This window comes from Camelus bactrianus, chromosome 31 (assembly GCF_048773025.1).
Source record: "Camelus bactrianus isolate YW-2024 breed Bactrian camel chromosome 31, ASM4877302v1, whole genome shotgun sequence".
Taxonomy (NCBI): domain Eukaryota; kingdom Metazoa; phylum Chordata; class Mammalia; order Artiodactyla; family Camelidae; genus Camelus; species Camelus bactrianus.
In genome coordinates this window covers 23,435,466-23,461,673 of record NC_133569.1, presented here as the reverse complement: position 1 = coordinate 23,461,673, position 26,208 = coordinate 23,435,466, and the positions used below count along the sequence as shown (strand labels likewise).

At 43.3% G+C, this 26,208-nt stretch overlaps 1 protein-coding gene and 1 pseudogene across 1 annotated transcript in view; both read left to right on the top strand.

Annotated features, from left to right (window-relative positions):
• The window catches only part of LOC105065449 (contactin-associated protein-like 3), a 148,689-nt gene that overhangs the window by 30,766 nt on the left and 91,715 nt on the right, over positions 1-26,208 (top strand). The window lies entirely within an intron of this gene.
• On the top strand, positions 10,654-25,232 carry LOC105065435 (zinc finger and BTB domain-containing protein 44-like; annotated as a pseudogene).

The window sequence follows — 26,208 nt, the reverse complement described above, 5'->3', positions numbered from 1 at the left end:
CATTTAAGTTGTGAGGTAGGGATCCGGTATGAAGAAACGCAAACTGCAGCATCAGTGTGATACAGTGTAACCTCTCAGGCTTGAACTCCACAAAATATTTGCTAATACTCTTGCTTAGGGTGGTACTTTTCAAATTGGGTCCTAGAACAACTTCCTTTCTTTTCATTTGAAATGTAAGCATTTGATTTGCTGTCTTTCAGAGTCAAGTGTAAATACTGCACATCTGATCTGTGGTATCATTACATATCACTCAGTATAAAACTAAGGCTGAAAAGAGAATCAATTTCAAGAAAAATATGAAACCAATAAGAAGTGTTAACCCGTACTGAGTACTTAGTGAGTTCCAGACACTATTTCAGGTGCTTTATACATATTTATTAAACACATCCTCACAGTAGCCCAGTTTACAGATAGGGACACTGAGGCACTGAAGAGGTCAAATTCAGGATCCTCAAATCACAGAGCGAGTTAGTAACACCACAAGGATTCGAACCCCAGTGATCTCAAATCACCTGGCCATGGTGCAGGGGATCCATGCTGGGGATGAATAAGATGACGAAGCAGGTTGGCAAGCAGGTCCTCTGAGACAGTGCTGGTAGGGGCGTAGGATGGCACGAGCCCTTGAAGGATGATTTCTGTAAAACTAAGTAAAACTGTTCAAAAGTACCCATTATACGGAGCTCTGAAGATGATAATCCAAAGGGAGTGATGGTTTTAAGTCCCCTCAGTATATTGTCCACACCAGGGAACAGTTAGGACTGAGTCTCACAGGAGCGCTCAGGTGCACAGAAAGTGCATGTGGGAAAATGAAATGCCTTGTGTACAAGTCGTGAGGCAGTTTTCTGTCACTAGATAAACACATAAATAACTTATGGTAACTTAGGGAATTCATTCCTTTGAAAACAGTAAGGTTAATTAATTACTTAATGAATTTGAGGTAACACTGGCTTAAAACGTGTTTCAAGGGTACAACATTATCCAGTACATTTATTGATAATGAGCTTTAAGAAACCTTTTTTTTTTTTTTTTTTTTTTTTTTTTGCAGCAAGGAAAAGTGAAATACTGTGCTTCCATTATAGATTTCCAAGATGGATGTATAAATATATGTGCATGCAAATACAGAGAGTATTTCTGGAAGGCTACACAATAAATTATTAATAGTATTTCTCACTCTGGGTAAAGATATGCAATGAATACCCAATGAGTGCTGTTTTGAAACTACATGCATGTATTGCTAGTCAATGAAATACCAAGTTTTGAATGATCAAAGAAAAAACTTAAAGGAAATAGAAAATAGTTTTAAATTGTGGTTAAAAAAACCCATTAAATTTAACATCCTTACCATCTTTAAGTGTACAGTTCAGTAGCGTTAGATATATTCACATTATTGATCTCTAGAACTTTCTCATCTGATGAAACTGAAACTTTAAACCCACAGGTACAAATTTCCCTCCCCATCTTCCCTCCAGCCCTTGGCAACCACCTCTCTACTATCTGCTTCAGTGATTTTGACTACTTTAGATATTTCCCCTGAGTGGAATCATACAGTCTTTGTCTTTTTTTGTGATGGGTTTACTTCACCTAGTGTAATGTCCTTGAGATTTTTCCATATTGTAGCGCATGACAGAGTGCTTTTTTAAGGCTGCATAATATTCCATTGTGGTGTATGTCAGATTGTCTATCACTGTGGTCTGAATGTTTGCATCCTGCCAGAATTCGTATGTTGAAACCCTAACTCCTTAAGGTGACAGTATTAGTAAGTGGGGTTTTGGGGACGTGCCTAAGTCTTCCACTAGGAAAGGGCTTAGTGACTTACAAAGAGGCTCCAGAGAGACCCCTACCCCCTCCCACCATTCAAGGATACAATAAAAGTCTGAGACCCGGAAGAGGCTCTCATCCACCCTTAGTGGTACCCTGAGCTCAGACTCTCAGCCTCCAGAACTGAGAGTAGTGAACTTCTGTTGTTTGTAAGCCACCCAGTCTGCAGTGTTTTGTTATGCCCACTTCAGTGCTGTTCATCCGTCTATGGACACTTGGCTTGTTTGCATCTCTTGGGCTTTGTGGATAAGGCTGTGATAAGCATGGGTATACAAGTATCTCTTCAAGACCCTGCTTTCAGTTCTTTTGGACATTGCCCAGAAGTGGAAGTGCTGGAGTGTAGGGTAATTCTATTTTTTCTTTTTGGAGGAACCTTCCTATTGTCTTTTTATAGTGGCTGCATCATTTTGCATTTCCACAAGGGTTCCAATTTCTCTGTGTTCTCACCTAAACAGTGTTTTCATTCCTTCCCCACTGAAATACCCCCGAGATGTTTGGGGAGACGCAGTCTGCATGGACCCTAAGCGACCCTGTGTGTTCTTGCTGGGCGGGCTAAGAATGTAAGGCTCTGGCTGCACTTTAAAGAGGCCATTCTCAGAATGTGTTTGTGAAACAGCTATCCGGAGAAATGAGGGACCAGCTTCCCCAGGCAAGGAGCAGGTCTGCCTCTTCTCACTGTAAGAGCAGTGACTCCCCCAGGCTCGGTGTTCTGATCCTCTAAAGCAGCCCACTGTGGGCAGCATCGGCCATCCTGGACCCTTTCCATCACCTGCAGTACCTAGGGAGGCCCATGGGGTGGGGAACTGACCCAGTACTCACTAAGCCATGTCTCTGCCACGTGAACAGCTTCCAGAATGGTACCATTGCCCAGATGTCTTTCTGGATGACCATGAATTACGTGATGCTCAATTCCTCCACGCTGGTATTTGGAACACGTTCAGTCACAGTCTTTTCTCCTTTGCGATGCTTTTATGCTGGTCTTTCCCCTCAAATTAAACCCTTGGCATAAATTATGTCAAATATAAGATCTGTATGCTAATTGCTAGAAGCCATATCGTTTATATTGCCTTTTGATTAAACATAAAACATCTAAAAATATGCTCATTACTTTTTTGAGATTTTCAGCTCAAGTGAGAATTTAGACTTGCGTTTCCTTCATGTCAATAGATTCCAAGTCATTTCCACAGTGAATGTATTCCTAATACAGGCTTGTAGATGATCTAGATAAAAATAAATACTATTTTGAACTCAAGGAAAACCTTTTCAAGTGACTTTCTTCTTACATACGAGAGGACAAGCTGTCTCTGGGATTCCATTACAGAGGTCTGTATACACGGACAGGAGTGCGTGTGAACACCTGTAGGGTCAGGTCCAGACCTGAAGCACGTGGCCCCTCGTCCTGTCACGTTCCCGATCACCCTGGGCTGAGCTTGGAAAACTCTCCGTTTATTTTATTGGCATCATTTGCCGTTCACTTTGTCCTTGAGGAGAGATTAGTTAAGATGCTATGGAGGAGCTGTTTTGGAAAAGAGTTGAAAGTCAGGGCACTTTTCTGCAAGGAGCTGTGAGCAAGAAGGAGGAAGGGCAGGCAGTGGCTACACCAGGACTCAGCCTCATGACTACACCCACGACCAAGAGAGAGAAGTTCAAAGTAAATCACGCTTGGTGTACGTTAGGCAGATAGACTTTATTTGCACTTGAACTCCTGTCTTCTCTTTTGTGTTTTCTAATGTTCTTAATCATTCAGCCTGATTAGCTTCTCTTCCTTTCAGACCTTTGAACATTTTAACGATTTCAATATCCTTCTTTTTTAGAAGAGAGAGAAGAGAAAAAAAAATCACATGCGCGTAGGAAAGAGATCCCCGGGGAGCTCTTGTGTACGTTGCAGCAGGCAGTTTATTAGCTAAAGTTCCCGCTGAGGGAAAATTCCAACATGGGAAAAGCTCCCATATATTGTAAGAAAATTCGAGAGTTACCAAAGAATATCCTTAGAACGGAATGCAGAATGACTGTGGTAATACGTTTTCACTCGCCCATTCCCCAGTGATAAGATAGGTGACATGGTCAGTGAATTACATTGCCAGTAAGTTTTCTATCCTTAGATGGAATAAATGCATTAATTATTTAAGGGATAACAGTGATATCCAGGGTCTTTTGAAAAACCTGCCTGTCCGACCCCCGCAGGGAACCTTTCAATGGAAAGGAATTAAGTCTATTCCTCTATTTGTTTTGCCGGGCCGCTGTAGTAAAGTACCAGAAAACGGGCAGCTTAAAACAACAGACGTTTATTCTGTCGTAATTCTGGAGGCTAGAAGCTGGCTGATCATAGCTGAGTGATACGGCCATCCCCATCGTAAGGGTGGGAGGACCTGGACCCTAGGCTTTTCCTCGATTGAATTGTGGGTGTGGAACTTTGCGGCTTTCGGCTCTTTATTTGGATTAATGATCCAGAGCTCATGACCTTAAGATAAAAAGATGTTACCACCGGCAGCAGCTGGATAAGAGAGTGGGCATTTTGAGACTCTCACTGCGTGAAGTGATGGTGAACACATCCCCGGCAAGGGGAGAGAAATTGTGCCATGTGTCCCGCCACCGTGTGACTCCAAATGAGGTGTAATGGGAAGCGGGTTTTGTGTCATTGATCTGAACCTGGGGATGGGGATGGGGTTGGGGGCAGACACCCAGTGTGCCCAGGGAATCTGCACCCCTTGGCTGAGACGAGCGGAGCTTCCCGTGACCCCAGGGAATTGATAGGCAGGAAACTCCGTGTTTCTCACTGCGTCACAAATCCGTCTGGGTCTCAGTGATGACATTCACATTAATGAAAATGCACCGTTTATTTTGCTTAAATTGTTTTATGGCGGTAAAATGGACATAACATATAATTTACCATTTTAACTGATTTTAAGTGACATTAAGTACATTCACGTTGCTGTGTTAAGATCGCCACTGCCACTGGTCTTCAGAACTTTTTTTCATCTTTCCAAATTGAAAATTGCTGCCTGTTAAAAACGAACTCCCCACTCCTGCCTTTCTCCAGACCCCGGCAGTCACCACTCTACTTTCTGTCCGTATAAATTGGTCTACGCTTGAGGCCTCATATAAGTAGACTCATGCACTTTTTGTCTTTTTGTAACTTGCTTGTTTCACTTAATGTAATGCCTTCAAGGTTTGTCTGCGTGTGGCATGTGCCAGAATTCCCTTCACTTTAAGGCTGAATAATATTCCACTGTATGTGTGTATCACATTTTATTTATCCATTCATCTGTTGGCAGATATTTGGATTGATTCCAGCTTTTGGCTGTGGTGGTTGATGTTGCTGTGAACATGGGTGTGCAAATATCTCCTTGAGAACCCTGCTTTCAGCTTTTTGGGGTGTATACCCCAAAGTGGAATTGCTCGATCATATTGCTGCCGGAGAATAGGCACTTGCCTTGTGCAGGAAAGAGTTCAAGAGCAAGGTGTAGTGAAGCGAAAGCAAGTTCATTTAGAGAGATACACGCTCCATAGACTGGGTGTAGTCCATCTCGCTCAGAAGGGAAAGCAGCTTAGGACATACACGCATCACACAGGCAGAGAGCGGCTCAACTCAAAAGGCGAGAGGAAGGGAGAGGCTGAGAGGTGTGGGCTGTTTGGTTTAAAGTAAAAGTAGCTACACACTCCATAGACAGAGTTCGCGCCATCTCTGAAGGCGAGAGAGAGAGAGAGCGACCACGAGGTGTGGGGTTGTTAGTTTTTATGGGCTTGATGATTTCATGTCCTAATGAGTAGGAGGATGGTTCCAACTATGCTGGGGAGGGGGCGGGGATTTCCAGGAATTGGGCCCCGCTCACTTTTGGACTTTTTATGGTCAGCCTGGGCACTGTCATGGCACCTGAGGCTGTGCCACGGGGCTCAAGGTCCACCGGAAGTAGAATCCTCCGCCGTCTTGGTTCCAACCAGCTCGTCCTGTCCTCAGTTGCTGTGTCAGTCCTTCAGTGGTTGCCCTGCTGCCTTCCCTCCTGTCTCAATATGGTAATTCTACGTTTAATTTTTGGAAGAACCGCCATATCTGTCTTGCACAGGGCTGTACTGCTTCACCTCCCCCACAGCAGTGCACAAGGGCTCCACTACATCGTTGCCAATACATGCTGTTTTCTACTGGGAGGAAATAAAAATAGCCATCCCGAAGGGTGGGAAGCGGTATCTCATTGTGGTTTTGATTTGCATTTCCCTGATGCCTCCCAATCTTGAACATCTTTTTATGTGCTTATGTGCATCTTCTTTAGATAAATGTTTACTGCAGTACTTTGTGCATTTTAAAATCAGATTGTCTGACTTTTTGTTGTTGAAATGTACAAAATTCTTTATCTATTCTGGATATGAACCCCTTATATATATGATTTGCCAATATTTTCTGTCATTCCATTGGTTGCCTTTTCACTCTGTCGATAGTGTTCTTTAATGCATAAACGTTTTAAATTTTGCTCTATTTAATTTATCTATGTTAGCTTTATACTGCCTATGTTTTAGGTCTCATAGCCAAGAAATCATTGCCAAGTTGAATGTAGTGAAGCTTTTGTACTGTGTTTCCTTCTAAGTGTTTTAGAGTTTTAAGTCTTGTGTTTAGGACTTTGATCCATTTTGAATTAATTTTTGCATAGAGTGTAAAGTAAGGGACCAGTTTTATTTCTTTGCTTGTGAATAGCCAATTTTCCCAGCAGCATTTGTTGAAAAGACTGTCCTTTCCCCACTGAACAGTCCTAGTCCTGGCACTCTTGTTGAGAATGAATCTGTAGATCACTTTGTGAAACATGGACATCTTAAAAATAAGTTTTTAAATCCATGAACATGGAATGGTTTTCCATTTATGTGTGTCTTTTTAAATTTCTTTCAGCAGTATTTTTCAGTTTTCAGGGTATAAGTCTATCACCTCCTTGATTTGGTTTATTCCAAAGTGTTTTATGCTTTTTTGATACTGTTGTGAATGGAATTGTTTTCTTAATTTTATTTTTGGATTGCTCCTTACTAGTGTATTGAATAGCAACTGATTTTTGTGTTGATTTCGAATTCTGCAACACTGCTGATTAGTTCGGATGGTTTTTTGGTGGGGGGAGGATCTTCAGGGTTTTCTACGTATAAGATCATGCTGTTTGCAGAGATAATTTTTCTTCTTCCTTTCCAATTTGGATGCCTTTCATGCTTAATTGCTCAGGATAAGACTTCCAGTATTATGTCGAATAGAAGTGACAATGTCTAGCATCCTTGTCTTATTTCTGATCTTAGAGGAAAAACTTTCAACCTTCCATCAAAAATCATGATACTCAGTGTGGGTTTTTCACATATAGCTTTTATTATGTGGAGGTAGTTGCCTTTTATTCTTAATACTGTTGAGGGCTTTTATCACCTCGTGTGCTGAATTTTGTCAAATGCTTTTTCTGCATCAGTTGAGATGCTTGTGTGGTTTTCCCCTTCCTATTGTTAACATGGCATATGACAGTGATTGTTTTCTGTATATTGAACCACCCTTGAATTCCAGGAATAAATCTCACTTGGTCATGGTGTATAATCATTTTAATATGCTGCTGAATTTAGTTTACCAGTATTCTGTTGAGGATTTTTGCATCAGTGTTTATAAGGGATGTTGCTCTGCAGTTATCTTTTTTTGAAGTTTCTGTGTGGCTTTGATATCAGGGTAATGCTAGCCTCAGAGACTGAGTTAAGGAGTGTTCCCTCCTCTTCAGTTTTTTTGTAAGAGTTTGAGAGGATTGATGTTACTTCTTTTTCAGATATTTGGTCGAATTCACCAGTGAAGCCATCAGGTCCAAGGCTTTTCTTTGCCAGAAAACATTTGATTGCTGATTAAATCTCTTTACTAGTTATAGGTGTATTCAGATTTTCTCTTTTCTTTTTGGTGTAGTCTTGCTAAATTTTGTGTTTTTGGAGATTTATCCATTTCACCTAGATGATCCAATTTGTTAGTGTACAGTTGTTGATAGTAATCTCTTACAATCCTTTTTATTTCCATAAAATGTGTAGCAATGTCCTCACATTTACTTCTGATTTTAGTTATTTGAGTCTTCTTTTTTTCCCCTTAGTCAATCTAGCTAAAGGTTTGTCAATTTTGTTGATTTTCAAATAATCAGCTCTTGGTTTCATCACTTTTTTTTCCTACTCTCTTATTTGTTCATCTCTGTTCTAATCTTTATTATTTCCTTCCTTCTACTACCTTTTGATTTAATTTGTTCCTCTTTTTCGAGTTCCTTAAGATGTAAGGTTAAGTTGCTGACGTTGAGATGTTTCTTCTTTTCCAATGTAAGCGTTTATAGCTGTATATTCTCCTCCAAGTGCTGCTTTCCTTGCATCCCATGAGTTTTACTAAGTTGTGTTTTCACTTTCATTTCCTTGTTTTCCTGATTTCCTTTAGTTCTTTTTTCCTGTTTTCCTTTAGCCTTTTGAGCATGTAGAAAATAGTTGTTCCAAAATCTTTCTCTAAGTACAAGACCTGTGTTTCTTGAGGGATGGTTTCTGAAGACTTAGTTCTTCCTTTGAATGAACAGGGTTTTACTGTTTTGTATGCCTTGCGATCTTTTGTTGAAAACTGGGCTTTTAAAAAAGCAGCCACCTCTTCCAGTCTTTGTTTACTGGTTCCATGCGGGAGAAGGCCTTTGCTAATCAGCCTGATGTGAAGTTTGACAGTCTTTTCAGGCCTGCGTTGTCTCTGGACCAGTGCATGTGGTTTCCCCCCGCTCTCCCATTTATACATCTGCTTTTAAACGTCTTACTTCTCTAAGAGTCTCACCCTTGCTTACTCTCAGGGCCTTAGCTGTTCCGTTGTGTTCCTCACAGAGTAACCTCTTGTCCCAGGTGTCTGTGGGTCCGTAGTGACCTTTGCGACAGGTTTCACATGTCATACCTGCTGTGTCCCTTGGTTTCCTTATTCTGAGATCTGAGCTACATGTTTTCCTTTTTTGAGCTACTTTTGATTGCCTGAACTCTGAGTTAGGTGTGAAAAGAACAGTCCATCAGGTAGCCTACAGGCGGGTTAGAATATCGCAGATCAGTCTGCTCTGCTCTGCAGGTTTGCAGAAACGGACCAGGATCCTGGCTGCTACTTACTTCAAGTTGTATTACTGGTGGGTAAAAATGGCGCAAATTTCCCCACCCTTTTAAAAGTGGCATTTTGTTGACTGCACATTTGCTTGGTTTCTGTAGATCTTTGACTCACTTCCATGGGTCCTATAATGCTATTTTTGTCTGTTTCTGGTGGTTCATTTAATGTTTCTTTGGAGAAATGAAGCTTTCTGTTTCTTTGTCTACAGTCTTGCTGACACCACTCTCCGTTTTTAAAATTAGTTTTTTAAAATATCATATCTATTTCAAAAGGTGCCGATGGGTACATTTTAGTATCTTGTCATTTCTGTCTGCCTTTTCTCCATCTTTTCAAAATGACAATAAAAACATGAATGGAGTCTAGTCACTGTTGGAAGAAAAGAGGCTTTACTCTGCCAACCTGTTATGTATGATGTCTAAAAGGGCCATTTAAACTGCATGTGGAGAGTGTCACTGTTCATGGAGCACCAACTGGCCTCGTGTACCTGGAGATGCTCCCCCTCAAGCACAGCTCCGCCCCTCTGCCGAGAGGTGGCGTCAGTCTCTCCAGATGCTGCTGGAAAGGGGACACCACACGCCCGGACACCACCCCCTCCCCAGAATGAAAGGGTCCTGACAGTGCTCCCAGGCCAATGCTTGTTGGAGAAGTGACAGAAATATTGTAATACAAAACCATGTCCATTTCTCAAGCAGCCTTCACTCTACGTAAGAAGTAAGTGACCAGGGTTTGATTTGATAAAAAATTAGTATCACGGTGAAAGAAACGAGCCTTGACTTTGCTCCTTTGACTTCCTCTAACATCTCCTTGTTGACCCACCCAGGTGTGTCTTATCCCGTGTCCCCGCCGTCACTGGCTCTGTGAGTCCCCTACGCCCTTCCCTGCCCCAGCTTCTCCCCCGACCCCAGGCCCATTTCCAGTGACCTACATTTACTAATTTCTATCGGACTTTTCCTGGGGGTCATCTAGATGTGGTTCTAACAACCCGGGCTGGAGGATGTCACCTCTTGGGTTCCCTAAGTGACACATTTCTTTGGGTCACGTCCTCCCATCCCAACGGCCCTAGCAGGCACCAGCACAGGGGCCAATGGCAAACGCCTGGCGGAGCCCTTGGTACCATCAGGGAGCCTCTCGGGTCCAAGCCCAGCGCTCGTCCCCGAAGAGACCCCGGAGGAGGGGAAGGCCGGGCCCTCTCCGTGAGGAAGGAGGGGCAGCTCTCCTCTCTGGCCTCAGCCTGGAGAAACACGGGGACCCTGGACCGTGAAATGCTCCTCAGTACTGTCCGAGCAGGTGAAGTTTAAGCTGCGTTGATGGTTTTTGAATTGCTGATGCTCTGACATACCATAGTTCTATGGTTCATCTAATTTAGTAAAATGAAGCTTAAAAATCACAATCAGGTAAATATTGAGCAAAGGCCAAATTAGCTCTTTTCGTAACAATAAAACAGTAATGCTGGAGAGCGTGATTGTCCCTTTCATAAGACATACCAGAATTATATGAATTAAACGACATCCACTTAGCACAGAATGCGTTTAAAAGAACTGTAAGCGCTACACAGTCTGAGGGTGCGTTGCACAGGTGTAGTTGTAAGACTGATATCCCTAACATCTCTTAATTCAGGTTTTTTAAAAATTACTCAGGACTTTAAAAGAACAGAAGGATGGCTGCTTCTCCCCAAGTCATTCATGGTGCAGGGCCCTCACTCCAGTGCATTTTGCACAGTAGAGTTCTGTTAGTCATCAGCCATGGCTGACGATCGTGAACACCAGGGTAAGTGGGGGGAATGAAAAGAAAGATGGGGCCTGAGAAACGGAGCTATTGTGCGTCAGTGTCCGGGAGCCGATAGAACCTTCTAGAAAGTCTGTGTGGGAACTCCTCCAGCTTTCCCGAACTGTATCTATTGGGAATTAAAATTCCATTTGCTGCCAGTGTCATTGTGCTGTAAACGGGGGAGTCAGTCCGCCTTGTGGGGCCTTTGAGGATCACGGCAACACTTCTGCAAAAGAAATGAGAGGGTTGATTATCCCCTAGAGGGGGCGACAGGGCACATCTCACCACACGGCGGCCACCCCGCAGGTGGGGAGCCTAGGTGGGGAGTAAAGGCTTCTGGGCAAGTCCGGGGGCGCACAGACGAAGGCTTGAGGATGTTTCATCGTTTCTTTGAACACCCAGGTCACAATCAGGGGATGGCAAGAAGGGAGTTTTGCAGCAGGGACCAGCCTGACCACACTGGCACAGCCAGTCCCCTGGGTGGGAACTGATAGCCTGTTTGTGGGGACGTTGAGGCAAGAAGAAAACCAGAAGTTTGAGAAACTTGCAGTCCAGTCATTTTCACTCTTTATTCTCATCTTCAACCTTATTTTCATTCCCTGGGGTGAGGGAAACAAGACTTAATCTGCTGTCTCTTAGTAAAGCTCCCCAATAGACAGTCCTTAATTCTCTGGAAGTCGGGGACAAGAAACCGGCTTCCTATTAGTTAACGGTGACGCGAATTTGAAACACTGACCATCCTGAGGTTTCCCTGGTGTCCACTGGGCTCGGAAACACCCGGCCCCTGGCACTTTTCAGCCTGCTGAATGCATTTATTATTGTTTCAAAGAAAAGAACCCCTTGTCTTTCTGTTTTTGTTCCTTCTTTCGCTGTTTTCATTCTACCTTGCCTCATTCTACAAACCACTGACCATGGAACTCTTGTACAATTTTTCATCGTATATAAGACCTTAATACATCTTCTCTCCGTGGCGTGGGTGGTTAGGGCCGTCAGTGTCACCTCTGTTCTGCCCAGAAAAATGGAAGTTCAAGGAGACGAAGAGATTTGCACAAAGTTGGAATCACAACAGGTCTGGAATTCTGAGTTAGTTCTTCTGACTTAAACCATTGTTTTTCTCCATGAATCCATCACTGAATCACTGTTTATATGTGTGAATGAGAAACACTGCCTGCCGTGTCAGTAAACAAAGGATGCTTTAGCTGTCAAACCATCACGTTACAGCTGCCCCCAGTGGTCAGCCCAGAGGGGACCCAGGATGGGGACATACCGGTTGCCACTGCCAAGCCCGCAGCCACTGCGGCCTCCCCCAGCGCTGCACCCGGAGGGGACTCAGGATAGGAAAGAACAGGGCCTAGACAGCTAAGTGCACATCAAAGGAGTGATTTCAGTGAGTCTAAACTCTTGCATCTTGGCAGACATAGAAATGTACTAAGTTCTTTAACTTGAGATATCTGGTTTTCTTTAATTAACAGCAATCTTTTGATGTTCTGACGACCTCGTCTTCTTTGCAAAATCTCCTCCATGTCCTGGCTCCTCCCTTACCTCTTTGAAGCAGTCCCTTAGAGTGATCTGAGAGGCTGTCTCTGGGGTTTAAGTCCTCAGAAAGAACAAAGTGGAGAATAAAACTTAATTCTCGACTTTTAGGTTGTGCATTTTTCTTTAGTCAACGTAGGTATGGGAAACATGGGCAGGCTTTTAGGGCCTCGGTGTCTGAGCATCCATCACTGCCTGCAGGGAGGGAGCCCGCGGGCAGCAGTGCTGAGTGTTCTCGCTGCCCTGGATCTACCCCAACACTCCCCTGGGCTGAGCTTCTAAGCTGGACCCTGTGGACGGCTCAGATGGTCTCGGCTCTGTTAGGGGGTCCAGCTTAGAAGCCAGGACTCAGACCCATGAGGCCTGTAAACTGCTTGCCTGCCATTTTGCACAAGGGACAGCAGCAGGCAGGCTCTGTGATGGGACAAGCAGAGCCCACGCAGAGTCAGCAAGGAGGTCAGCCGGTCCTCTGTGCTCAACAGAACCTTTGAACCCCAGATGCCATCTTTGCATCAGGACACCTACCACACTTAATGTCACTTTCAATACACAGGGCACTCAAAAATACCAACTGAAAGCTTCTTCAAGGCAAGAGAACAAGAACATTCTATCTTCCAATACTCTTGCAATCTTTGCAGTGCGTATTTAAAATGAAAAAAGTGGTCCAAGTATTTTTCTTAAAATCACTTCATAAGCAGCTATAAAAATCTTTAAAGAAAAAAAAAAAAAGCCCAGGATGGAAATATAATAGCGACAGCTCACATTCATGAATTTATCTGCCTCCTAACAAGCCCAGCTTGGGAAGCGTGGAGCATTTTATACGTGAGCGGCGTTAATTATAAATCGCTCAGATACCCACTCGATCACACTGCAGTACACTTTTATGGCTTTGCTTGAATGCTCACTTAAGATTTTCCTCCGAAATGGACTCAGAGCAGAGACAGTTATACAATAAAAGTGAGAAATTGTAACAGCATAACGCCGTCTTAGAAATAGTCCATGTAGAAACCGCTTAGCCCGGCACGGTCTCTCCACGTGTTTTATGTTCTGTCCGTAGAGCCAGCCCGGGGCAGCGCTGCAAGGTGGTCAAGGAAAGGGTTCGGTCATTTCCCTGTGAGCTGCTCGGACAGCAGCACTTCGCCCGCCCCCCCCCCCCCCCCGTTCTTTCTTTGTCAGCTGCTCTCAGGTGGGAATCAGGGAGGTGACAGTGTGAGTCTCCTAAGCCAGCCTCTGGCTCCCATCCTCTGCAGAGCCTTACCCGGCGCCTGCCCGCAGCCGTGGTTCAGTAACATTGTTGGATGAATAAACGGATGAGAGACCCTGACTGAAAAGAATGCCGCGAAAGGGTAGTTCCATTTCAGAAAGACATTTCTCAAGTCTTTGAAATATTTCAATGCCACTGTTGCCCCTTAGATCCCACTGGGAGGAACAGAAGGGACATTCTGAGAGACAGTGACCGCTTTGGGTATATTTCACATCATACCGTATAGTTTCCCCCGTGTCTCTAAACTTGACGCAGTGCATTGTATAGTTCTTTATAGTTCGTCTTCTCCAGCCCTTTATTCGCCTGCCTTAGCCTAAAGTCATCCGGTGTTGGGTACAAATTGTTCATTCTGCTCTCTTGCTTTTTTAGTAGTTTCACGAACAAGATGCATCTTGGCTTTTTATTTACTTGGAAATATCATATTATATTTGCATTTCCAAAAATTTTAAAACTAAGACTGGTGATAAAAACATGGGGAAATCTACGATAACTAAAATGGGGGGTTTTATTCTAAAACCTCAGTCTAATGTCTGCGAAATAATTCAGACGAGAAGTAGTAACAAGCAATTTTCTTGACAAATCAGGGAACAGCCGTGGACTCAATCCTCGCGTTTCAACCAGTCAGGTTGGTTGAATTCATATGTAGGTGAGTGTGGTTGCGTTGTTGAGACAATTAAGATTAAGAAGATGAAAGCAAAGGTCTCGGCTTCATTCATTCAGGGCTTCATTTCTCGGAAGCACTCCACAAACACACAACATCATTATCATTATTGTTTATGAATAGTTTGACAATATAGTTTCTCCTTTCTTGGATACTTCTAAAGCCAACAGAAATTTTTTTTTCTATTAATGTAAATTTCACTAAAGTTTGGAAACTGATGTTCTTTCGTTGCCCAGTGATAAAACACCATCAGATTTCGATTTGAAATGATAGGTTAAAAGGCTCCTCTCTTATCCACTTAAGAAGTGATTAATTATCAGTGTGCAAAACTTTCAGGTAGGTACACTGTCACCAGGAATCTGTATTTCAGAATTTCTTAAGTCAAGGCAAACTCCCCATTACCTCATATGTACCTGCCTTTTCATGTTATTGTAGCATGATCTGTAATCCCCTGGTTTGAAAGGAAATTAGAAAGGAAGGAAGAAATACGCAGAAAGATTCAGTATAACATAAGTGGAACCAGTTTTTAAAAAGTGGCCCTGTGATACTAGCGCATTAAAAGCTCCCTTAGAAAGCTCTCACATCCCCAGGGTCCAGTGTGCATAATTCAGTGGCTATTTCATTATCCAAATCCAGTCTGTGCCCTTCTAGCCACGCCCTCCACCATCACCTTTATTTTTGTTCTTTGCTCTGCTGAGCTCTGAAGCTGCAAGTTACAGACCCAGAAGGGCGGCCCCACTGGGAATGTGTAAACCCTCCCAAAAGTTTGGTCAGATGGTGTTACCTGTCAGAGCAGTAGAGACGTGAAGCCAGTCACGAGAGGAGAGTCCCTGCTGTGTGTTCATGGACCTCCTCTGGAGCAGCGTGCTCTCTTTCGTTTCTACATGTGTCTAATCATTAAAGAGCTGTCTAGCCACACGAACCAAACCAAACCAAACCAAACCAACCCCCTACAACTACCTAGACATTTATCGGTACTGGACAGGTAGATCTGTTAGGTCCATTCAGTATAACACCCTGTGGCCATTACAAACAATGAGCAAGGCGGAGGTGTTCTGATGTGGAAAGATCTACAGGACTGAGTGGTTTAAATGGAAACACGAAGTTGGAGTGTAATTTGCAAAATTTGATTCCATTTCTGGTAAAATGCATGACGCAGCTCAGGAGTGTTTGCACCAATAAAAACATACGTATGACTATGATGTTAAAGGACTAGAAACACATCCACTGATGGCGGCGGCCCCTAGGAGGAGGGTGGGCAGGTGGGTAAGTGGTGACATACGTTTTACTTTGTATACTTACGTTGCTGGCGACTGGGTTTTTGTCTTGCCACAGAAAGAATTCAGAGATGTCACAGAGAGGTTAAGAAAGTAAAGTGAGAATTTATTAAGGGATAAGATAGCACACTCTTAAGAGGAGAGTGGGTGGGCTCAGGGGAGCAGCTGCCCTGATTTTCTTTGGTAGGTTCGTTACACAGAGTGTAAGAAAATGAATGGGTGGAATATTTACTGGGGAGGGAAGAGCTTGGGGTCATATTCCCTGATTTTCACCCCAGCTCCACCTTCCCAAGGGAAGGAGGAAGTTTTGCCCTTATTTAGTCTGGGTTGGAAGCGTCATGGGGTCAGTGCATGATGGGTACTTCTAATCTGCAAGGCTAATTTTATTCTAATCAGGATGTCATGAGCAAAAGTTTATATTCAAACACTGGAGATTGCTGCCTTTTCCCACCTTCTTGACCTTCCCTCTGGGCCACTTGTCACCCCAAAATGTGTGACCGCTTATCAGCCCAGAGTTTCCTGCTTTTCTTTGTCTATTCAGGGCCCCCTGGTCCTTACATGATGTATGGTTTCCTGCATTTGGCCTGTGCTCTTCCTTTTTTGCCCAATTCCTGCCATTTGGCCTGCGCCCCCCTTTCATATCTAGCTCTTTGCCTGCTCTAACACTTAGTTTGGAATATTTTATAAGAGTGCTTTGATGTCTGTAAAGTAAGTAATAGTAAGAGCAGATTTTTAGCACTTACTATGTGTCTGGCACTGTTTCGCATAGTGTACTTCTGAAGTGAGTACTGTTACCATTTTATAGATGGGAAAACCAAGGCACAAATGGGCTAAGAAAATTACCCAAGATCCCACAAGATAAAGAGGGGGTGGGTCACATGAGCTCTAAGATCTCTGGTGATTGTATCTCAAATGGCTAAGATGCTGGGCTTTGGAGTCAGATGGCCCTGGGTAAGAATCCAGCTCTGATGCTGACCAGTGGCTCACCTGGGGCAGGTAGCTGAGTCCCTCTGAGCCGGTCTCCTAATCTGGGCAAGGTAGAGAAGGCACTGCCTCACAGGGTCACAGGTGGGAGGAGCCAGCGGTGAGGATGTGTGGGGAGGAACGCCTCGTGTGGGGACCCACTTGGAAGCCCAGAGTTGGTATGAAGATTATTTTAAGCCGAAGATATTTGGGAATCGACAGATGCAGAAAGAATCCTTCTTTGAGTTTCCCTTTTCTGATGAAAAGCAGATACTTCTGAGAATCGAGGCTGCCGTGATTCCTCTTCAAAGCAAGTCTATGCCCGGAAGAGGGACAGAGTAAACCCAGCACAAATCCCCACTCCAGAGAGGTTCACGAAGAAGAAGGAAAGACCATTCAAACCTGCATACACAAACGTTATCGCACACGTTCTTATCTTACATTTATTCTTCTAAAAATCCATCTCTTTCCTAAAGAAACCTTTTTGTTCTTCCCTTTTCTCCCATCTCCTTTTTCTCTACCAAGTTAGAAATATAAGCCTCTAACTTTAGCCATTTAGTGAGGTAGTTACGTCTTTCTAGCTCCCATATATATGAATAAGCTTTTTCTCCTGTTAATCTGTCTTTTGTTGATTTAATTTGCATGCCCCTGTAACTAAACCTAAGAGGGTAGAGGAAAAGTCGTTCCTTCCTGACACTAGCAAATGCTTCGTGAATGATACCATCATTCCCTGTGGCTCTGAGATCCCAGGATTGTAGTTTAATCTGCATATTTAAAGAGTTCAGAACACGCCCTGAGGTTGTAAATGAGATCTTAAAGCATACTGAAGTATTGAGACAAGCATTTTGAAATGAAAAAGATCTCAGTTGTACACATGATATAAGTTTCTTCCAATCCTATAAAAGGTTATGTAGATGAAAATTTTACTGCAGAAACAAACTTGAAGACTGAACTTACATGGACAGAACATAGTGCAGCAAAACTTACAGCCAAACAAATGCGACATATAGTTAATGAGATGCATGATTTTTATTATTCCAGAAGTTTATTAAAAATGAATAGTAAGCAATTCACCAAAGTCAACATATGGATTTGTTTTTTGGAGGGATACACAATTCGGCTCAAAATAGTTAAGTTAAAAGAATTCCTTACCATCTGAAATATTTTAATGTTGAACTAAACTCATACTGGTGTCGCTTGAAGTCAGTGCCACTGCTTAATGAGGAATCTTCCTAAATTCTGTAGAAATCACCCAATTCACATATTAATATTTTCAACATATATACAGGCGGCTACCAGGTTAGTGCTATTCTCCCAATAGTCTCAAAACTATCTAGATTTACAGGTAAATGCTTTATTTAATTCCTTTAGCTTAATTAGTGTATTTTATTCCTTGAAGTCACTAACAGAGTCAGCACACTATTCACTCTTGTGAAGTATTTCTCATAACACTGTCTACACTTCATTTTATTCTTTGGGGTTACTCTTCAAATATTGGAAACTAATTCATTTCAAAAAATAAATGTATATCCGTGTATCAAATTGCATATTCTTTTATTGGGAACGTCTTAGCACCATTTTCAATAACTTTACATTGATTTTAAAATATGATCTTGATGTCAATGGAAATATTTTTTTCCTGGCTTTTCCTCCCTTTTCAACCTCTTTGCCAGCAAAAAAAAGGATTGCCAAATGTCTTATAAAATGTATTGCTCCTGATCATGTAGGAAGATTGGGGAAGGAAGGCTGTTGAGAGACTTGACTGTCTTGTTTCTGCACAGGGAGGGTATCCTGTCTTCCATCCAAGGTCAATATTTCAAGCCAGAGGTAAAAATAAGCAGTGAAAACCTGTAACTTTAGCAGTGTGTTTAAAAAATGCTCGACTTCAATGATATTTCTATAATGCCTACATTGCAGCTCTAAAAACACAGATTTTAAAAAAAGCATGTCAATTAAAAGCAGCATCTGAGACCCTGTTTCACGTAACCGCATTGGCCCGGGGTTTGGGGTTATTCCAGGGCCAGGCGCTGGGGGTTCCCGTGTGACGGACGTAGCTGTGCCCAGCCATGGGGCGGGCTCCTTCTTGCTGGAGGAGAAGGTGGTGGGACACGCGGAGATGGCTGTCTCTTCGCTTTTGACCCCAGTGACTTGCTTCCGCCAAGAGGCTGTAAGCCAAAACCGGAAATACCGATTAAGTGCATACTTGTTCCAACACACTGACCACAGCTTGAGATTTCTGTGGAAGAATATATTACCTAAAAGTCTGGAAAGCAGATGTTTTAAGTGCATTTTAGGTAGATGTTTGCTTATTTTATTTGTTTTTGTTTGTTTGCTTTTATTGAGTTACAGTCAGTTTACAATGTTGTGTCTATTTCCAGTGTAGAGCACAATTTTTCAGTTACACATGAACATACATATATTCATTGTCACATTCTTTTTCTCTGTGAGCTACCACAAGATCTTGTATATATTTCCCTGTGGTAAAAGGTATAATCTTGTTCATCTACTCTACATATGCCTGCCAGGATCTACAAATTTTGAACTCCCAGTCTGTTCCTTCCCCCCCCCCCCCGCCTCCTTGGCAACCACAAGTTTGTATTCTAAGTCTATGAGTCTGTTTCTGTTTTGTATTTATGTTCATTTGTCTTTTTCTTTCTTCCTTTCTTCCTCCCTTCCTCCCTCTCTCTCTCTTTCTTTTCTTTTTCTTTCTTTTCTTTCTTTTCTTTCTTTCCTTCCTTCCTTCCTTCCTTTCTTTCTTTTCTTTCTTTCTTTCTCCCTTCCTTCCTTCCTTCTTTCTTCCTCCCTTTTTCCCTCCCCCCCCCTTTGTTTCTTTCTTTCTTTGTTTCTTTCTTCCTTTTTTTTTAGATTCCACATATTAGAGATCTCATGTGGTATTTCTCTTTCTCTTTCTGGCTTACTTCACTTAGAATGACATTCTCCAGGGACATCCATGTTGCTGCAAATGGCGTCATGTCTTTTTGCTTTTGACTCAAGTGACGTGCTTCCGCCAAGAGGCTGTAAGCCAAAACTGGAAATACCGATTAAGTGTATGCTTGTTCCAACACACTGACCTCAGCTGGAGACTTTTGTGGGAGGCTGTATTACCTAAATGTCTGGAAGGCAAATGTTTTAAGTGCATTTTAGGTAGATGTTTGCTTATTTTAATCAAGTGAAAGGAGAGATCACTCTTTTACTTTCTGGAACGTGTGGAAGTAAACGTATCTGTACAAATGAAAATGTGAGCGTTCGCCTGGTAAAAAGCACCTCCATCTGGATAAACCGAGGTCTCAAGGGGTGAGTGACTCACTCCAGGTCACACATTCGGCATCACAAGCCATGATCCTGAATTTTCAGGTCACTTGATAAAACTCAAGGGAAAGGAGGAAACTTCCCTTAAATTTTGTTCATGTATAAATGCTGTAGTATTTTGCAGTTCAAGAAAATATTAAAAACAATTAACGGGAACTTTTGCTTTAAAGCAATGGAACACAGCTTTTTCAATGGGCTCATTAGAGGAAATAATTTTAGTATACTTTTGTCATGGTCTGTGAGCCTCTGGAAAGAATGGGGACAAAGTATTACTATTTTTAACAATAATAATTATGATTATTCCCATATGACTCATGAAGAAGCTGAGAGCTGGGGAAATAAAGTGTCTTGGCGAAGATCGTCATGGTTCAGCAGTGACAAAGGCCAGAATTAAAATTCGGGGATTCTTGTGCACCTCCCGGCGACATCCTGCCATTCGCCTCAGGCTGTAAGATACAAATGAACAATGTGCTTGAACTGTGAATCCCTGATTTCATAGTGGCATCGAGTAGGGACTTAATCTTCTGTCATTTATTTATTTTTATTGAAGTCTAGTCCATTTACAATGCTGCGTTAATTTCTGGTGCACAGCACAGTGATTCAGTTATACACATATGTATATTCCTTTTCATGTTCTTTTTCATTATAGGCTATTAAGGTATTGAATATAGTTCCCTGTGCTGTACAGTAGGACCTTGTTATGTATCTATTTTCTTTCTTTCTTTTTTTCTTTTTTTAGTTGAAGTGTAGTCAGTTTACAGTTTATGTCCATTTCTGGCGGACATATATGCCTTTTCAGATTCTTTTTCATTTAGAGGTGACTACAAGATATTTTTGACAGCACTAAGGCCTATTTCTAGAAGCAGTGTCTTTCACATTTTGAAGAACTGATGTAAAAGTCTTTCTTAAGACACAGATATTTCAGACTTCAGGGGACAAATGCAAGGGAGGCATCTTGAAGGGCATTCAACAGGGAGTTGTGACAACTCCCATCACACCAGAGACCACGGTCCCACACGAGCCTCAAGCTGAGCCTTTCTCACTGTTGTTTCAATGACACTGATGTGATTGCTAAACAAACTAAATGGAGATTTGGCAGTGTTTCAGAAATATCAACTTCTAAATAAATTATTTTGAAAACACATTTATAGTGTGTGAGTGGACCCCAAGCCACAGACTCCAGTTGCTCACACGTGGAGCTCAAGAACACACTCGTGGAAACTACAGACTTCATCAAACAACGTTTGTTCTTCATACCGGGTATAATGTTCATTTGTGATGCCCTTAAGCTATTCAATATTGAGTCCACATCAAACTAAACTGGTTCTGGTGATCAGTGGTGGGGAGGGTTTTGTTGATTTGTTTTTTTAATTCTATGATAGCTAACAGAAGGATGCTACAAAAAAAATTATTAGATTGTAAGCCTGTAACATTCCTTACACTGACTCATCAAAATTCCAAGACTGACAGTCTCGTTCCTACTTTCCACACGAAAATGCTGACTTTCCCGAGGCCCCGTGGGGAACAAGATGGAGAAGGATTCAGTGGAAGCTGGCTGTCACAGGTTCACTCTGCACAGGACACCTTGTCTACTGGTGGAACTCAGAACCGAGTCCAGGGCTGTCAGGGAAGGGCCAGTGGCTGGACGTTTCTTCATATTCCTCAGAGCTTCATTTTTTTCCCTTGTTGCAACAAGACAAAGAGTGAACCTTTGTTCCTGACATTCTAGGCTTGGCCTGTACGTTTACGTCTGTTCTGGAAACACCAAAACAAAACTATATAATCCAAATAATAGATTATGACACATTTTTTAAAAAGGTAAACATTAGCTTAGTAAAATGAGATTATTTCAGTAATCAGCCCCAAATGTGAGAGTCATGTGCCAGTAGAGGCCCCTCCTACACCAAACTTATTTCATGTAATTTCTGTATCTTTAAAGAAATTTATCATTTATGTGTATCCAGGGGGACTATTGATAGTTCTGTACAGGACAAAAATAATGTCATTTCTTAACATTAGAATGAATTTGGATAATCACATAGGTGTACATACACATGTGTGCATACATTGCAAATATTTGAAATCATTAAAATCGCATAAATGTTTGCTTTTGTATGCAGATCTCAGAAGTTGTAAAGAGTGTCCTCTTAATCTCCTCTATTCATAGATTTAACATAGATTATTCTCACTTAAAAAGATTTCTTAAGTAGTAGTCTGTCTTACATTCCATTAAAACAAAAAGAAATTTCATTTGCTGTGGGAAATGGTCATCACACTGATCTGAAGTACAGTTTTCTAACTTTATATGTTCAATAAACTACTGCAGAAAGAAGTAATATATAGGGAAAATAAATGAATTTAAATATCATTCTTATGAAATTATTTTATTTTTTAGAATTTTCACATAACTTCCCCCCCCCTTTTAATTGAAGTATAGAATTTTCAATGTTGTTTTAATTTCTGGCATACAACATAGTGATTCAGTTATACATATATATTCCCTTGAAATTATAGGCTATTACAAGGTGTTGAATATAGTCCCCTGTGCTATACAGTATAAACTTTTTGTTTATCTATTTTATATATAGTAGTCAGTCTCTGCAAATCCCGAACTCCCAATTTATCCCTCTCCATCCCCTTTCTCCCCTGGTAACCATAAGTTTGTTTTCTGTGTCTGTGAGTCTGTTTCTGTTTTGTAAATAAGTTCATTTGTGTCAGTTACTTTTAGATTCCACATAAAAGTGATATGAAAATAATTTTATTATGTAGTTTATGCTGAGGTGTAAAACTTTGGCAGCCACACTAAAATCCATATCGGCTTTGCTTCTTACATTGAGTTACAGGGTTGGAATTGCAGTGAGTGTAGAGCTGATGTTCGTCTCCTGACTGTTTATCTGAATGTCTTAGACCTTGAACCTAACATAAAACGTGAAGAACGGGATGCAGAATCTGCCGGATGAGCTGTCTCTGCCAAACGCATGGGCAATAACCCAAACCTCAGCCATGGCCACGGTCACAGCGGCCCCCGCTCCTGGAGCCTTTTGCCTGGGTGGGCGGTGGGCGGGCTGCTTTTCAGGTATTACCTCACTTAATTCCTACTCCAACCATTAGAGTTAGGTTTGACCAAACTGGTTCTGTCAGTGAAGGAGCTGTGACTGGCAGCAGACAGTGACACCTTGGGATGTGCGCCGGGCAGTGGTGGAGCTGAGAAACGGATGCTTCTGCCCAAGTCGACGTGGAGTTGAGCATGAAGGCCAGGAGTAGACATTCTTGAGTTCCTCTCCGGGGCCTGGAGGCAGTGGAAAGAGCTTACTTGATCATTACAGTAAGAAAAGACGATGTAGGTCCAAAGATTTCACTTTCATTGAACAAGAGAAATGATTCTCTCCATGGTGATGTTTCATGCGTTAGTCAAAAAGGAGTCCTGCTAAGGGGTGAGTGGAGCGGCGACGGCGGGGGCGCCCTCCCCCTCCCTCCCCCGCCTCCCCTCCCCCCGCCCTTCCCCTCCCCCACTGCCCCACCCCGCCCCGCCGGGAAAACGCGAGCCATCGCCGCGCTCCACAGACCGCCGCCTGCCCTCGGCCCGTCGTCCCCAGTGGCCCCCGCTACCCCCCCCCCCCCACCCCGGGCGCCCGGAGCGCGTCCCTCCCGCCGCTCGGGGCCGCCACGCCCCGCCGTCCCCGGGACAGGGTCCCCTCCGCCCCCCGGGATGGGGGGGAGCAGCAGCGCCCCGCGCGCCGCCCGCAGGACGTCTCTGATTCATTTGCATCCTTGACGAGCATCTGCAGGAGAGGACGGAAAAGATGGGTGTGAACACATGTACTCAGTTCCTCCTCCCACAGCCAGGAAATGCTTGGAAAGCTACATGTGCTGCGAAATGATGGCCGTTTCGGTGCCATCAGTCTCCGCGTCCAAATACCCGGACAGACTCCTCCGGGCACGCGAGGCGGTCCTAGCAGCTTGCAGTGATCTCTTTCGCACCAAACTTGTAGGCAGAGGATGACAACAAGAATGTGTTGGATCCGCATCGTGTTCCGGTGACCGGCGTTCTACCCCTTTTAGAATATGCTTGCACAGCCACTCTGTCAGTTAACACAGAGTATCACGGATGTCCTAGCTGCAGCCAGCTGTGTGCGGATGTTCGGTGTTGCCAGCACCTGCTCAGAGTTCATGAAATCAGGCATTTTATGGAATACACCCAGTAGCCAACCAGAAAAGAGTCTCGATGCTGGACAAGAAAATAACTCCAACTGCAGTTTTACGTCTCGAGATGGAAGCATTTCTCCAGTGTCTTCAGAGTGCAGTGCGGGAGGAAGAACCGTTCCTGTCTGCCAAGAATCCCGCAGAAAGCGCGAAAGCTGCATTGGTGTGTCCCCTGAAAGTCCTGTAGAGTGTGGCTCACAAACAAGTTCTCCCCAGGTATTGAATTCGTCAGCTTCCTACTCGGAAAATAGAAATCAGCCAGTTGACTCTTTAGATCAATTCCCTTTTGGAATCGATCGAAGGATTCCGCCTGGTAAGGTTAAGCCAGCAGAAAATACCCGGACTTTAGAATTAGCTGGGCCATCTGGGACAGGTAGAAGAATGGCCGAATATGTGACTTGTGAGAGCACCAAGACCACCTTGCCTCTGGGTCCTGAGGAAGATGTCCGGGTCAAAGGAGAAAGGTGAAGTGATGAGGAGGTCCATGAGGAGGTACCCCAGCCTGTCAGCGCCTCTCAGAGTTCACTGAGTGGTCAGCAGACGGTGCCAGGAAGTGAGCAAGTCCAAGAGGACCTTCTGATCAGTGCGCAGTCTTCCTCTACAGGCTTAGTGGATGAAGGTGTCACCGAAGGCTTACCTACACGTCAGAGCACTTCCAGCACTGATGCTCACACAGAGGATGATGACTGACTGGAAGATGCTCAACATCCCTTCCAACTCTGCATTGCCCCTCCCGCCAGCAGCACAGAACAACCGGGTCCAAATGGTTCTGATGGACCTTTCCAGTGTCCAGCCTGTGGGGTGCGATTCACCCGTATTCAGAACCTGGAACAGCACATGCTCATCCACTCAGGAATTAAACCGTTTCGGTGGGACCGCGGGGGTAGTAAGTTCACCGGGGCTCACTTGCTAAAGAAGCATCGCCTAAAGCATGAAGGGAGGCGCTGTTTCTGGTGCCAGATACGCAGGGCCAATTCCGCTTCCTTCGGGGAGTATGAACACCACATGAGGGTTTCCTGGCACGTCATCTTCAAGCCTCGGATTTACGAGCGCAAAACACGCGGCGCCACGTTCGCCAACTCTGGAAATTTAATCGTGCACCTGGGGAGTCAGAACCATGAAGCATCAGAGCTAACAGACTACTTCCAGAGCAGTGATTTCCTAGTACCGGACTCCTTAAACCAGGAGCCGGAAGGGACCCTTGTCCAATATGATCTTAGAGAACACGGTTTTGAAAGCAGCTCCTCTGTTCAAATGCCTGTGATTTCACAGGTCTGCTCGACCCAGAATTGTGAAAGCAGTTTTCCTTTGGGGTCTCTTGGTGAGCTGGCAGAAAAAGGGTGAGAAATGCCAGACCAGCCAAAGACCAGTGTATGTGCCGAGGCAACCAGAGATGATCCCCCAAAATCAGAGCTGTTTTCTATAATTATTGAGTAATTTCTTGTTTGTTTTGATTTTTGGAAAGTGCCTGTGCTTCGTCTTGTACACTTAAATTAAATTAAATTTGTTTTAAACGAAAAAGGGTTTGGGAAAGAACTTCCCTTTTTATTTTGTAAGCCCTGCAAGTGGTGTTTTGTTTTTCATGACGGAGAGATTGCTTCTGTAAGTGCACAACGATGTGATATAGAAACATAATAGAAACCTTGAGACTTAAGGAGAACCAGTTGACTTGAAAAAACTTGTATCAGTTTCCTCTTCTGTCAAGAGTAGGCTAGCAACAGATCATTTGCTGAAAAAGAAATCAGATGATTGTCAACCTTCCTGAGATGAAAGGATGCACCAGAAACAAATGACTGAACGAATCTGGCGAATGACTTGAGTAGACGTTTACTGCTGTTCACAGGATATTTTACAGTCTTTTGTAAAAGCCTGTTGTTTTTGGAAGCATTTATGGTAAGCTTTCTTAAAAATTATTAGGGTGTATACTTGTGAAATCTAAAGTATTCTTTTTTTTTCTTTAAAGCCTTGTCATTATGATTTTTCACGGTGAATGTTTGGCATTGGGTTGGGTACTCCCTGTACCTTTACACAGTACCGCTCCTCGAAGTGATCTTTCTTCTGTGAAAGAAGGCAAAGAACTGCGGTCGAGGATAGCCAAGCGTGCGTGAGATGACAGGAAAGGAGAGCACAGCGTGTGACCCTCAGCTTCTTAGGGACTCTTACATACCGCTTTTCTGGCTAAAATTGTTGTTTCCCTGGTCTTTGAATGTTGACGCCCGGCTAAGTCAGTCATTGCCTGAATCCGCTTTTGTCTTACCCCACCAGCAGTACTTTCTCTTGCCTATCCTTGGTCTGATCCCATAAAAAGGAAAAAATACTG